The sequence below is a fragment of the Nicotiana attenuata genome, unplaced genomic scaffold, assembly GCF_001879085.1.
Source record: "Nicotiana attenuata strain UT unplaced genomic scaffold, NIATTr2, whole genome shotgun sequence".
Classification (NCBI taxonomy): Eukaryota; Viridiplantae; Streptophyta; class Magnoliopsida; order Solanales; family Solanaceae; genus Nicotiana; species Nicotiana attenuata.
Genome location: NW_017671308.1, coordinates 178,402 through 194,288, shown reverse-complemented (window position 1 = coordinate 194,288; position 15,887 = coordinate 178,402).

Here is a 15,887-nt window from a genome sequence, read left to right as displayed (position 1 = left end):
CGAGGGCCTATGTTGTGAGGATACTATGGGATTGGGCTGTGCGCCGTAGCATGTGGTACCGATTGTGATATTTGATAGGCCGAGGGCCAGATTAATTATGCCACGAGGTGGCTTGTGATTGATATGAGGCCGAGAGCCTGTTTGATTATGCCACGAGATGGCTTGATATTGCGCTTGGGCCGTAAGGGGCCCCTCCAGGAGTCTGTACACCCCCAGTGAGCACGGGTACCCAGTGTGATGATTCTGTTTATTATGTGAGGCCAAGGGCCGGATTGATTACGCCACGAGATGGCTTGTTATTGCGCTTGGGCCATAAGGGGCCCCTCCCAAAGTCTGTACACCCCCAGTGAGCGCGGGTACCCAGTGCGTGTGATGTGTTGTAGCCCAAGGGGCTGTTGTTGTTTCATATTGAAGCCCGAGGGGAAATTTATGGTACCTGTTTTGCCCAAAGGGTTGTTTGCGTTTCTATCATTTTTACTCATTGTTTTTACCACTCGTTTTGAAACTATTGAAATTCGTTTAAAAAGTTTTTTGCTGATATTGAGCATGATTTATGGAGTAAATGATTTCTATACTGTTTTGGAAATGTATTGTATTTGCTGTAGCGTTATGACGTGGCTTACGTGTTTTCTTACTTGTCAGCTTTCATTTACTTTTATTACTTACTGAGTTGGCATACTCACATTACTCCCTGCACCTTGTGTGCAGATTCAGGTATTATTTTGAACCCGGTAGTGGGTGTTGGTTGCTCAAAGGCAGAGTCATCAGAGTTAGCAAGGTAGCTACCCGGCGTTCCCAGCATTGTTTTTCTCCCTCTTTTCTTCCTTAGACTATATTTAGTACATTTTTAGACTCTTAGTTGTGTTCAGACCTTAGTAGATGCTTGTGACTTGTGACACCCCGATGTTGGGCTGTGTTTTGTTTCCGCAGTTGATATATTTCGCTTAATTTTGGGATTTATCACTATTAATGGCTTGATTATGAATCATTATATCTGTTAAATGAACTTGGGGTTTGTGTCGGCTAGCCTTGTCTTCACGAAAGGCGCCATCACGATTGGGTCTGGGTTTAGAGTCGTGACAAGTTGGTATTAGAGCCTAGGTTACATAGGTCTCGCGAGTCATGAGCAGGTTTAGTAGAGTCTCACGGATCGGTTCGGAGACGTCTGTGCTTATCCTCGGGAGGCTGCAAAACCTTTAGGAAAAACTTCACATTCTTGAATTCTTATCGTGCGTCCTTGATTCAGCTTGAAATGTAACTCTTTGAATTCCTTCCATGCGTTCGTATGCGCACATGAGCGCTCAGTACTAGATGTGCATCGATGGCTTGTGATTCCCTGATCTAGGGGCGAGATGTGACCTCTGTGTGTTGATGTAGGGCCAATCTGGAAGACTTGAGGCCGGATTTTGCCTATAGCTTGAGCCCTGAGCTGTTGATTGCGCGAGCGCGTGTTTCTGGATCTATATGTTCGATTGTGTCCCTATTAAGGGAAGTGATGACTAGATAGTTACGTTATGAGTGTGATATGACTGTGAGATGTGTTCATATGAACTGAATGAGACGAGAAAGGTCTGCTTTGGGCAGCAAGAACTATTTGGTGTTTGATTTCCATCGTGATTTAGAGTATAGCCCCGAGTTGTAGGTGTGATGAAGGAACTTTTCATGCTGCCTAGTTGGGAAGCGAAGTAGATTTCACGTTGTGATATGATTTCAGACTCAAGAAGATTAAGTGACTGCGTAATGTTTATGACGGTGGAAGGGTATGAAGAGATGGTAGTTTGAGGCGAAGCAGGTGGGTTATCTCCTGCGGAGTGTTCTGAAGTCTGTGTGATCCTTATGTCGTTGGTTGGAAGACCTCTTTTGCCAGTGAATATATGTGTTAAAATTTGAATTTTGATTGCTGAAGAGAGTTGGCTTGACTGCTACAAGGGTGAATGTGAGATTTGCAGAAGATTTGAAGTACTAGATGGTCTGTGTTGCACGAGCTGATGAAGAATGTAGTTCAATCTCACTATGGTATTATGGCAGTAATAGAGCATATGCATTATGAGTTATTGTGTGTTTTGATCTATGGCTTTGAGCCAAGTGGGGGAGTCTACTATTGGTTAGTTGATTGCACGGTTATGTGCTATGTTGGTTCCAGTTTGAGGCGTACTGGTGAATCAATTATAGCTTACGGAGGTTGAGACCGAGCATGGCTCGAGTAAAGGAAATTTCAATAAAGGTTATGTTATGCTTTATGGATGTATGAGAATCGTGGGATGACTTGAGTTGTTATTTGTAAAGGATGTGCGGTGCATAGATCGTGAAGTTGCTTGGTTGCATTAAGGTGAGGTTACACTCTGCGGTGTTGGAGTGCTATTGGAGCACAGGTCGTCCGGTCCATTTGAACGGTCTAATTGCGGATTGAGTAGAGTAGATGACTCTCGAGAATGGTTCTAATGGGTTCAAGATTGTACATGTAATAATTGGAGATTTTCAAGTTGTGTATTTGGCTAGAAACTGAGGTTTGCATTGGCGGGTGTCAAGACTCATGGTATTTCTATATCATTATGGGATTCAATATATCAGTATCAGGAAGGTAAAGGTAATAGCTTTGGATTCGTAGGAAGTCCCTTTAGGGTAGGTATTTTGAATGTGGTGCTTTTGGGAATATTTAAGAGAGTATTCAGCGGCGTATGAGCCTTAGACGGTGTGGTTTTATGCTTGGGCCCCGTGTGGTGAGTCTGGGTTGAGGAATCGTGGTGTTATAGCAAGAAGGAGTATCAAGTTGAAGGTAAATCAAAAGGAAACTCGGATAGATGGGATAGCTTGGTTGTAGGTCGTATCGGCATGGTAAGGATATGATTAGTTCTTTGGATGCGTACGAGGTAATGAGTTTCTGCAGGTGTTTCGCGGCAATGTTCATGGGTTCTAGTGGCCTGCATAGCTTGGTTGAGTTAGAAAGACTCAGTCGTGACGGTTTAGTTTTGTGCAAATGTTCAGAGATTTCTTGATGGTTTCTACCACGGTTAGAGATGTATATTTGCTACGAGCGTGATGAGCATGGGATGTGTAGTGATTTTCTTCTAGATGGGATCAATGGAAAGTTCTTGGCTAGTTGAGTACGTAGCTGCTTGTGGCTCGGAAGGGATATGAAGTTCTCATGTTTATCCTAGGATGGTATGGGGTATGCGGTATGTTGTCTAGGATTGAGATTTGCATGTGTAAAGTCACGATTCAGTTTTGAAAGGAAGGTCACAAATTCTTAGGTAGCATGGTCAGTTCAGACGACTAGATAAATGAGATCACTAACTGGTATGGCTTGATGAGAGTATATATTTTAGAAAGGGTGATGTGTTTGAGTTAAGGATACTTTATTAGTATTGCGGGGCTCTCTTGTTGGATCGACTGTTGATATTCGAGTTGCTTGGTGGCACAGAAGAATTATAGGAGTACCTATCGTGGGATGATTGTATATTAGAGGCGTGTAGTATATTCGCACGGTGGAGGTTGGATCGTATATGGTGATTCGCGTGCTGTGTGGATTTGGAGACTGGGAGCTCTCATAAACAAGTTAGGTCGTGGTTGTGGACCGCGTATATCGGTCTTGTGTGGTAACCATTGGAGGTTTGGAGACCCGAGTGGATCCTTTGTTGCTTGGTATGTTATATTTTTGATATGGTATTGGGAATAGACTGGTTGTCTCAGTGTCATGTTATTCTGGACTGTTGCGCTAAGACGGCAGCGTTGGCTACGTCGGGGATGCCACAGATTGAGTGGCAAGGTTCGACGGATTATGTTTCAAGTAGGGTGATTCATTTATGAAGATCCAGCGGATGGCTGGGAAGCGTTGCCTTTTCTTATTGGGCCTTTGTGATGGATGTCATTGCAGAGACTCCTACCATTGATTCAGATCCGGTGGTAAGGGATTTTCCGGATGTGTTTCTTGCTTCCGGGCATGTCGCCGGATAGGGTTGTTGATTTCAATATTGATTTGGTGACGGGCACCGTATCGTGTGACATCGGTAGAGTTAAAGGAGTTGTAGGAGCAGCTTCAGGAACTCCTTGTAAGGGGTTCATTGGTAGGCCAATAGGGATGCGTGTTCTATATCTAGTCGGCTTGGTTGATTCCGAGTTTTATTGTTGAGGGATGTGTTGATTCGATTGTTATCGAGCTTATTAGTTATCTGGGAGATCTTACCTTTTCTGTGTTGCGAGGCGTTAGGATTTGGTTGGATTTATTCACATGTGGTGCGGTTTTATTGGGGTCTCTCAGTGGAATATGAGCGGGAACAGTATTGGGTATTGCTCGGCGGATGGAGTATTGATTGTGTCCTTTCGGGTTTGTGTAATGCTATGTCAATTGCTTCGCCGTGGGTATGATGATTTGCTTTGGTTCTAGACATCAAATTGCGTGCGGTTGTCGATTTTGAGCATAGTAACTTGAGGTGTTTCATGTGGACCAGTGTGTGGATAAGTTCGCGTATTGCAGCGAAGTTATGTGGAGGTATGACCCTTCGGGTTGGATTCGTGTGTTCTGTTTCTACGACGTGTGATGGGTTCTCAGCATTGTGTTGTGGTGGTGCTGGTGAGCTTGCGGTACAACTCTTTCATTGGTGTCATTTTTCATGATTTGAGTACGTTCGGATTGTTGCTATTTGGTGTGCGGATTGCACGAGTTGTGGCTTTAGATTGTATTGATGTGTCATGTCACCAGAGTAGTTGTGTTGGATTAGATGAGATCGTTGGGATCTACGATGAATACAAACGGATTCGGTTTCAGCGTGTTGGAAGGATAATATCGATGTTCGTCTCAGATATTTGCTATAGTTCTTGCCAAAAGAGAAGTGGCTTCACGAATGGTTGATCTGAGGAATGGTTATGACTTTCTCTGTGTTTCATTTATCATTGGCAGTATACGGAAGTGTCGGAATGAGGCTTTATTTGATAAGAGGTTTATTATCGACATTCGGTTGTTCTGAGCAACTGCTGTGATCAGAAGTTATCGCTATGAGAGTTTGAGCTATATGGTATATCATGTAATTTCATCTGAGGCTGCAGGTATGGTTTGTTACAGCTGGTTCGGGCTTATTTAGAGTATAAATGTGAGATTCTAATCTTGTAGATGATTTCAGAAGTGGAAATGTGGTTCTAAGGTTTATGGGCTAGGCTGGATTGCGAAATTTCAGTTACATTGTGTTATCGGTCCTATATGAGATAGGGTGACGTGGAACCACCCCCGGGCATCTGCATGGTAAGGTTATACAACGACTTTTTGGCATTTGGAACAACTATGGGCACGTTCAAGGACGAACGTATGTTTAAGTGGGGGAGGATGTAACGACCCGACCGGTCGTTTTGAGCTTTTGCACTTCGCTCGCCAGATCTCGGGCATGACTAGTCCTGTATTATGTATTGTGACTTATCTAAATCGTCGGTTTGGGTTTCAGGTTAATCGGAATAAATATGGAAGGATAATTCTCAGCTTGAAGCTTTAATTTGAAAGGTTTGACTCACTCTTGACTTTTTAGTATTTGATCTCGGATTTGGATTTTTATGATTTTGTTAGCTCCGTTAGGTGATTTGGGACTTAGGAGCGTGATCGGAATGTAATTTGGAGGTCCGTGGTAGATTTAGGCTTGAATTGGCGAAATTGAAATTTTGGCATTTTCCGGTTGATAGGAGAGATTTTGATATTGGGTTCAGAATGGAATTCCGGAAGTTGTAGTAGGTTCGTTGTGTCACATGTGATGTGTGTGCAAAATTTCAGGTCATTCGGACGAGTTTTGATAGACTTTTTGATCAAAAGCGTAATTCGGAAGATTTTTGGAACATTAGGCTTGAATCCGATGTGTTTTGGTTAATTCGATGTTGTTTGAGGTTTTTTTTTTTGAAGGTTTGTATAAGTTTTGATAGTAGTATATGGCTTGTTTGTGCTTTTGGTTGAGGTCCCGGGGGCCTCGGGGTGATTTCGGATGGTTGATGGGAAGATTTGAGTTGGGTTTTGGCAGCTGAAGATTTTCTCATTGCTGTCATAATCGCACCTGCGGCTAGGGGACCGTAGGTGCAATCTCGCAGAAGCGAAATTGGAGTCGCAGATGCGGCCAAGGAGAGTGTCAGCTGGAACCGCCGAAGCGGTTAAGGAAGGCACCTACGAAGCGCAGGTGCGGGATTTGCATCGCAGATGCGGCGCCTGGGTTTTAAGTGAGTAACCACAGAAGCGGTGCTTTGACCGCAAAAGCGGTAGCGCAAATGCGACCATTTAACCGCAGGTGCGGTTTTTGCTTGGTCAGAATATATAAATTTCCCCCTTCGCGATTTTGAGTGGGTTTTCACCATATTTCATTCAGGAAGAAGCTTTGGAAAGCTAATTGAAGGAAGAATTCAAGAGGGATTCTTAGAGGTAAGGTCCTTGGTCCCTAAACTCGTTTTTATGATTATTTTTAAGGCCCTGGGGTCGGGTTTGGTCAATTTCGGGATTCTTGATGTAAATTGGTTATTTTCGAGTGGGCTTTGTTCCCTTAACATATATTGATGGTATAAATCTGTTTTGGATAGATTTGGAGCATCCGAAGGCCGAGTCGAGATGCAAAGGCATCGACGAGCTAGAGTTTGGATCGGATTGAGGTAAGTAATGATTGTAAATACTGTTCTGAGGGTATGAAACCCCGGATTTCACATCGTTGTGCTACTTTGAGGTGATGCACACGCTAGATGACGAGCGTGGGGTCGTGCACCGCTGGGGATCGTGACTTGGTCCATCTCGTACGACTATTAAGTTGCGTATTTTACTTGAAAACCATTTGATATTGTTATATCTTGGAAAATATTATTGTGTTTGGGGCTAAGTGCCGTGTTTGGGCCTTGTGTCGATTGTTTGGACCCTTAGGGACTTTTACTACTATTTTTACCTCACTGTTTTGATTTAATGTGTACACTCAGTCATGTTATATTCTTTCTGTTTTCATTATTCAGTTTTATTCACTCTTTTGATTTCATAAATGATTTTGAGCCGAGTAATCTTTTTACTGTTGCCCGTGTGGCTTGTGAAATTCTGACTGAGTAAGGCCGAGGGCCTGTGTTGTGAGGATACTATGGGATCGGGCTGTGCGCCGCAGCATGTGGTACCGATTGTGATAATTGATAGGCCGAGGGCCAGATTAATTATGCCATGAGGTGGCTTGTGATTGATACGAGGCCGAGAGCCTGTTTGATTATGCCACGAGATGGCTTGATATTGCGCTTGGGCCGTAAGGGGCCCCTCCAGGAGTCTGTACACCCCCAGTGAGCGCGGGTACCTAGTGTGATGATTCTGTTTATTATGTGAGGCCGAGGGCCGGATTGATTACGCCACGAGATGGCTTGTTATTGCGCTTGGGCTGTAAGGGGCCCCTCCTGGAGTCTGTACACCCCCAGTGAGCGCGGGTACCCTGTGTGTGTCATGTCTTGTAGCCCGAGGGGCTGTTGTTGTTTCATATTGAAGCCCGAGGGGCTCTTCTTGATCTATTATGCCCGAGGGGCGGTTTATGGTACATGGTTTGCCCGAGGGGCTGTTTACGCTTCTATCATTTTTACTCACTGTTTTTATCACTCGTTTTGAAACTATTGAAAGTTGTTTAAAAAGGTTTTTACTGAAATTGAGCACGATTTATGAGTAAATGATTTTTGTACTGTTTTAGAAATGTACTCTATTTGCTGTAGCGTTATGACGTGGCTTACGTGTTTTCTTACTGCTCAGCTTTCATTCTTTTATTACTTACTGAGTTGGCGTACTCACATCACACCCTGCACCTTCTGTGCTGATTCAGGTATTATTTTGAACCCGATAGCGGGTGTTGGTTGCTCAGAGGCTGAGTCATCGGAGTTAGCAAGGTAGCTGCCCGGCGTCCCATCACTGCTTTTCTCTCGCTTGTCTTCCCTAGACTGTATTTAGTACATTTTTACACTCTTAGTTGTGTTCAAACCTTCGTAGATGCTCGTGACTTGTGACACCCCGATGTCGGGCTGTGTTTTGTTTCCGCAGTTGATATATTTCGCTTAATTTTGGGATTTATCACTATTAAGGGCTTGATTATGAATCATTATATCTGTTAAATGAACTTGGGGTTTGTGTCGGCTGGCCTTCTCTTCACGAGAGGCGCCATCACGACCAGGTCTGGGTTTAGGGTCGTGACAATGTCAAAGTCCTTACACAAGGGCCGAGTTACATTGCAAAAAGATTCATTGCATTCGATGTAAATAACGGGTATCGATTCCGAACGAAACGAAGTGAAGAATTCAAGGTGATGAAAAATAGTGGTGTTATGGTCGATTCAAAGACTGAAAGTTATGCAAGTACAAGTGATAATGCTCCAAAGTTTGCAAATATCACATATATGGCAGATTGAATGATATTATGGAGTTAAACTACTATGAAGATTTTAAGGTGGTCTTATTTAAGTGCGATTGGGTTGATGTAACTAAAGGTAGGGGAGTTAAGGAAGATGACTTGGGTTTCACACTTGTGAATTTCTCACACCTAACAGACTCTGGCGTTCGAGAACGTCATGAGCCATTTATTTTTGCAGAACAAGCTCAACAAGTAATATTTGTACAAGATCCTCAAGATCATGATTTGTTTGTCCCTAGGTTAATTCAACCTCGAGATATTTTTAATATAGGAGAGGAAAATAGTTTGCAGTTTGAGTCATCAATGCAGAGTTATGCCACTGACTTGGCTCTCTTAGAAAATGCTCGTGTTCTCGAAGATGAGTATAATGATTGGGTAAGAAGTGGCGTCGATGGGATTGTAATTGATACAAACGTACATTCTCAAGCTTCTCTATGTGATGGCGAAGCTAATGTTGAGGGAGGAAATGACATTGAAAATGAATGTGATTCTACATAAGATAGCTGGAACTTATAGAATATTTTTCTTTCAAGTGTTATTGAAGAACTTCTAAGGTTTAGTTATTTTTTTACTTCAGAAATTCAAATATTGGATGTATGAGTGAATTCGTTGTACTTTTTTTTTACATTATATTTTGCTTATTGTATCCACTAAATCATGATATGCTAAGGTGGTATTGTCACGGGATAATTTTTTTGTAGTTCATCAATAACTCTTATCTCTAAAACAATCTTTATTGCAAGGCTTTGTTTGTATGCACGAATCGTTAATTTTTTTTTTCACTTCTTGAGATAAGGATGATGCATCCTCCTGCTTTGCGTATGACCTGCTGATCTGTTGGATTTAATCTGGTACTAGTATAACTTAATACAACTAGATAATTTCTTTATTTTGGAGAAGGAACTATGCAAACTGCGACTGATAATTGAACAAGATGAGGATGAAGATGTGCGACCTTATATTGAGCAGTTGATGGATGGTCAAAGCCACTCTGCAGCCCAACCTTTTATTGAGCAGTTAATGGATAGTCGACACTTCTCTGAATATCAAGCACATGATGAGCAATCTAATGAGTTGAATAGTTCTGCTGGTGGCACTGAGGCTAACATAATGATGATGAATCAGGTAACACTTTTTTCTGGGATTGCTTTCAAATCTTAATTGTGTGAAAACCTTGGTTAATCTAACTAGTTTTTATTGTGTAATTAGCAACTGGAATTTTCCGTAACTTTTATTTTGTACTTTTTTATATAATGTAACTAGCAAAAAAATTAAATAGTTGTTTGCTTGTATTTATTATGTCTTCAATGCAAATTTGCTTTATTTTAGAGTATTTGGGAGGGAAAAAAAAATTGTTGTGGCTGTCGAGAGGCAGGGGGTAGTCTGTTTGTAATGAGTTTGGTGACCTTAGTAGGAAATAAGCTCTTAATATGTAAAGATTGTTGGAATAAAGTGAGTTGTAGCTTTTAGTTTTCTCTAGTAACAGGGGAAGGTCTTTATGCATCAGTAAGTGAAGAACTGAAGCAACAAAAAAGATCCTACGCCGCAGTCACAAAATGCAAAATGCCTCTTTTCAATAGTAAAGAACAAATAATATGTACTTGTACTTATTAGTTTTAAAGTGCACTATTGTAAACTTTTGTAGTTCGATTAATATTAGAAATTCCATATCAGTTTTGCGTAAGTATATGAATTAGTTGTTTTCATATATTTCATTATCTTGTTCCTGTCAATGAGATGAAACAGTGATCTGCTTAAGCTATTAGCACATCTAGTACATGCATATTATATGGTGCAGAAATTACAGTACAGACTCATTTGCTCTCTCGGTCGTTAACTAATGAAATTGGCAAACAACTTAGGTCCACCTCGTTGCTACCCTTGAACCCCTACAAAAGATTTTCACTATTTCCTTAGGTCATTTCTGATTGTCATACTCATACAAAGAAATTGTTAGCTCGAAATAATTTTGCGAAAATAGAGTTAGCCCTTATGACATTTGTTTGGGTTCACATGCACATCTCACAGGGATCTTCCACCAACTCTTCTACTTTACACAACAACATGTGTTACTCCAGCATCCTAACAAGTCCTTTATAGTCCTAGTCAGAAAGAAAGTCATCTATAAAGTAGCAATCAGCACCACAACAGAAAAACAAATAAGGCATTTCCAACAAAATGGAGAGTATAGAACAGCGCAAGCTGAATATTTAATAATTAGCCTGCAACAGTCATTAGGTTGAGCATTTGGCGTCACATTTCGTACACAGTTTTGGCAATGTCAAGATAGACTTGAGAACAAAAGGTAACAGAAATAAAAAGTCTAGAAGCCAATGTATGTTTTTATATATGTAATAGAGTTCAGTGCATGTTGTAAACAATAACAAAGACATCCTGGTGCACAAAGCTCGCACCACGTGGCACCTAGCGAAAGGTCGGACCACACTGGCCTCTGGGTCCATTGTTGACAGTCTTTATCTGCAATAGGCTGTTTCTAAAGAGTTATATTCTGAATGCTAACTAAGCAAAAAGAATTGGCAAGTGGCTAAAAGATATGGAGAGAATGAACTGTAAGGCAGAAACTATCCAGGAAGCCACCCACTTGTTGTAATACATGACCATATTTTGACTTTATTGACTGCAGAATATGCACCATTGCTTGGAACTGTTTGCTCGCAGCTCCCCTCGAACCATAAAGTTGTAAGATTTGAAGGAGATCAGTGAGCTCTAATTGTCCACTGATTTTGAAAAGCAAAAATGCTTTTTTTTTCGTTTTTTAATCTACTTAAGGAAGAGCTGCCAAAGTTGATCTGCCACCACAAAATGCAAGAATAATCTTCTTAACATATGGTGTGCAACCTCTTCTAAACATATAGTGATCTGCCAAAGTTGATCTCCTTTTAGCCTATAGTTCCATGGGTTTATCTTAGCTGCCACATTACATTGATTTAGGAGTTCCTCCATGGGCTTGCTTTTATCATTTACATCTTTTAGTTGGTCTACTTATTATGAACATTGCTTTCCGTTGTCCTATCATGATACTGTTATTTAACAGTTTTTGCAGCATGTCTTAGGTGCTTAACCATATAAGTTTTTGCCATTTGATGACCTTCGAGTCTTCAATTCTAGGTAATTCAGAGCCAAGAAAGGTTCACAGGCCTACTTTACTAAAAAGATATTTAGAAGCTTCCTCCGGGGAAGATAGTTAATGTGCCGTTTAATAATTGTAACCAAGCTATTGGGGAAAAAGGTCGAAATCTTGCTAGCTTTCTAGGAATTATCGCGAGAACTCCAGAACTAACACCTCTATATACAGATGACTGGAGAAATTTTGACAAGGAGGAAAAGAAGAAATTAGTGGATTTTGTGAGGGTATGTTGTTGTTGTTGCTGTTATTATTATTTTTATTATTATTATTATTATTATTATTATTATTATTATATGAACTTTTATACATGATATTTTCATCTAAATATTGGCTTTATTTTGTAGAAGAAGTTCTCTATCCCTAAACGGGGAGAAGCTTATATCTTAAAGTCACTAGGAAAGAAATGGAAAAATTGTAAGTGCGAGTTAAAAGGTGAGTATATGCGAAAATATAAGACTAATGGCGCTTTGCTGAAAAATAAACCAAGTCACATACCGAGGGATCAATGGAGTGGTCTTGTCTCTTATTGGTTTTCGGATAAAGCTAAGGTATCAACAATTAAATCTTTAAAATACCCCTAGTTTATTATTTTCAGTGTTTTGATTTTAGTTATGCTCAATTTTTATTTACAATTGATAAGATATTGTTGTAATATTTTAACGACAGAGGTGTACCCAAGCAAATAGAAACAATAAGGCCAATCAAAAGATGCCTCATACAGGAGGATCTAAAAGTATTGCTACCTTGATGGATGAGCAGGTAAACCTGTAAAAAGTACTAACTATAAAATTTTAAAATACTTTTTTAATGCATATCTGACATCAACTTTATTGTATTAGGCTGTAAATGGGATAAAGCCTACACGAGCAAAAATTTTCATATTAACTCATAAAAAACGCAAGGATGGTAGACCATTGGATGATGATTCTGTCAAGGCAATTGTAAGATTTCTTCTTCCTTTTAATTTCTAAATTATGAAATAGTTAGGAAAAAAACTTAAAAGTGAATAAATGAATTCCAAATTGGATTTATTGTGTATTCTATTGTCAGGAAATGTTAAATGAAAGGATGAGCAATAGAGAGAGCTCTACTGACCAACCTCCTCGCAGTGTTGCTTGGGAAGGCGATGTGTATTCCCAGGTATTCGGAAATGACAAATGTGGATATGTTCGTGGCTTAGGACTTGGTCCAACTCCTTCTGTTCTATGGGGTAGTAAATCTTCCTTAGAAAATATTGTTCGGGAGGATTCGTCTGATGAGGCTGTACCAAGGTTAGAACAAGAAATAACCGAGTTAAAGGATAAACACAATGAAGAAATGAACCTGATGAAACAAAATCAAGAGAAGATGCAATCAGAATTACTCGTAATGAGACAACTCATGCGCAAATATACTTCTAATGAACCTATGCCTCAAAATATCGATGGCACCTCAAGTGAACAGGTAACTCGATTTCATAAGTTTTAGACATTCTTAGTGAAATTTTAATCCTATAAAAGTATTGTTATCTAATGTGTTAATATTTATCAGGTCCCTGACGCCAACAGCGACCATGAACGAGTACCACAAACATCAAGGATACCTAGTGTTGCTGAAAATACTTCACTTTATCACAGTACTACTCATCTTTATCTTTCAGTGCACTACTGTTTAAGTTTTTTACTATTTGAAACACCATCCAGAATATTTCTGAACTAAAGGTGAAATAGGCTTTTTTTTAATTTCTGTACACTTTACAATCTGACATTAATGGTAACTATATATCAATTGGAATTACTTAAGTTGGGACTAGTTAGTAAATTTTGTTGTCCGAAGATGCTTCCTGTTTTCTTCTTGTTGTTCTGTTCCGATGTTTGCTGCAAAATCTGTCATAACAGTATTTGGCCAAGTTAACTCAGTTAATTAACATCAGTGGTGTATCCATCCTTATTCTCGAGACACCTCTCCAACAGAATATAATATATGTCCAAGTTCTTTTCCTTTCACTCCTTCCCCTTTATTGTTCTCCGGAAATATTATTGGCTTGATATATGCACACATAACAAATGTGACTTCCAATCTTGTGTGGCAAGGCGTAATGTGTGGTTTGGGGTAAGCATCTTGTGTTGTGGTCTCTGTTTCGTCACAGGTGACAGGTTATGTCTGTCAACCCATGCCTTCACTGCTCTATGCTCATATGTAAATCCATCAGCTGCTATATGTGGGCTTTCCATTACTTCCTGCAAAGATGTCGCGTGATAATAGGCAAGGAAGCAGAATGAGATGCATGTCACTAGAGAAAAGGACTTTACAAATTTCATCTCCTGGAATTTGAATTCTCACCTGAAAGATTGGATAGAGGTACTGTTTAGGTGCCTGATAAGGTTCTTCTCTACCTTGACATGTATTTACGCAATACATGAGAAACAGTTGGAGTGGTTTTCACCCTTATTGCCCTGGACATCTTTCACACTTTTGAAAGCTTAAATATTTTTCTGATTTGCTTGATATCTTGCAAATTCCTCTCATTTACTTCTTATCTACACTATTGCAGTTTGATTTGTGTCGGTCGGATTTGTTATGTTTTATTCTATAGAAAAAATGGAACTGTCATTCTACAGTAAAACAACATTAGCTTGGGGCAATGTTTGCTTGATAAACATCCCAGTTGAAGACTATTATATTTCATCTATTGATATAGTTATTTTGTAATTTCACGTCATACAGTCTGATGATCGATAATTTAGCCGGTGGAAGATTTCTAAATGATGAAGCATTGCAGAAATTATTTGAAGATTATTATTTGTTAGGATTAGTTATATAACAACAATAGTTATTTTCTTCAAACAATATAAGTTTATTTTTTAAGTTACCATGATATTACTATTTTGGATTAGTACTTACTTTTCTTTTTTAAGATTTAATGAGATACATTATGTTTTTATGAATCAGTATTATTATGTTTTATTATTTGGATTAATTTTTGAATGAATGTAGTAGCTATTATTAGTGGTGGCTAAACTATTATCGTTATAACTTGTGACTTAGTGACAATTTAACAGAATATACTGGCTACAAAAATAGATGATAAAAGGGCAAATTATGATGTTTCCACAGGGGATATTGTAGCCATTATAATTGCTGTTAAAAATGATTTTTAGCGGCAATTTGATTGAATTTACTAGCCATCAAAATTGATGCTAAAAGGGCATACTAATTCATTTTCAAAAGGAATATTATAGCCATTCAATTGCCACAAAACAATTACCGCTAAAGCTATGGACCTATAGCGACACATGTTTTGAATTTAGCGGCTACAAAAATGGACGTAAAAAGAGCATTAGTAGCCGCTTTTTAGATTAGATTTAGAAGCCATTGTAATTTCCGCAAACAATTGCACTTAAAGAAAATCATATTTAGCGGCAATAAGTCAGACCTTTACCAGCTTTTGTGAGAAACGCCGCTAAAGGCTTTGCCGACCCCAATATTAGCGGCTAAACATCAATGGCCGGTAAATGGTATAGCGGCAATTGTTATTGCTGCCAATGGCCTTTTTTATTGCCGCTAAAGCCCCTTTTCGTTGTAGTATTTGCAAACATATATTGGGAAAATTAGTAAACTGGGAGGGATTATTATATGTACTTTTGTTGGGAATGGGTAGATATCATGCCTATAGGTTTTTAAAATCAGTGTGTTTACATTCTAGAAACCATGCCTATAGGACATTGCAATGTTCATCACTTGTGTGCATCCTAGATATCATGACTATAGGGTTCAAATCCACTTCTGCAATCAGAAATCATATCATTGTGCTGTTTGTCTGTTTGCATGCATTCTGTATACCATGCCTATAGGTTAAAAATCAATCTTGCACTTTTAGATATCACGCCTATAGGTTAAAAATCAATCTTGCACTTTTTGATATCATGCCTGTAAGTTAAAAATTAATTTCTACATTTAGGAGTCATGTTAAATAGGTTCAGCGTATTCAACATTTAGAAACCATGCTTATAGGGTAAAATCAATCTTGCATTTTGCTTGTAAGTCTAAAATTAGTCTCTGAATGCCAATGAGGTTTTGAAACTAACCACTGCGTTTAGCTACCATTGTCTAAAATCAGTCCTCACATCTAGACAGCATACCTATAGGATCTAATGAACCAAACTCCTTGTTTAAAAAGGTTTTACTAGTTTATTGTAATTAGATACCATGTTCATAGGACATCATTGATACACGCCTAGGCAAGGCTGTAGGGCGATTAAAATCCTGCAAACTGTCAAACTGTGCCTTTGTTATTTATCCAGATTCAGCAAGCCCCCTAAAAATCAGTAGGCAAACTGATTAGGCCTTTATTGCTTCAATAACACAATGTTGCATATGTTATGATAT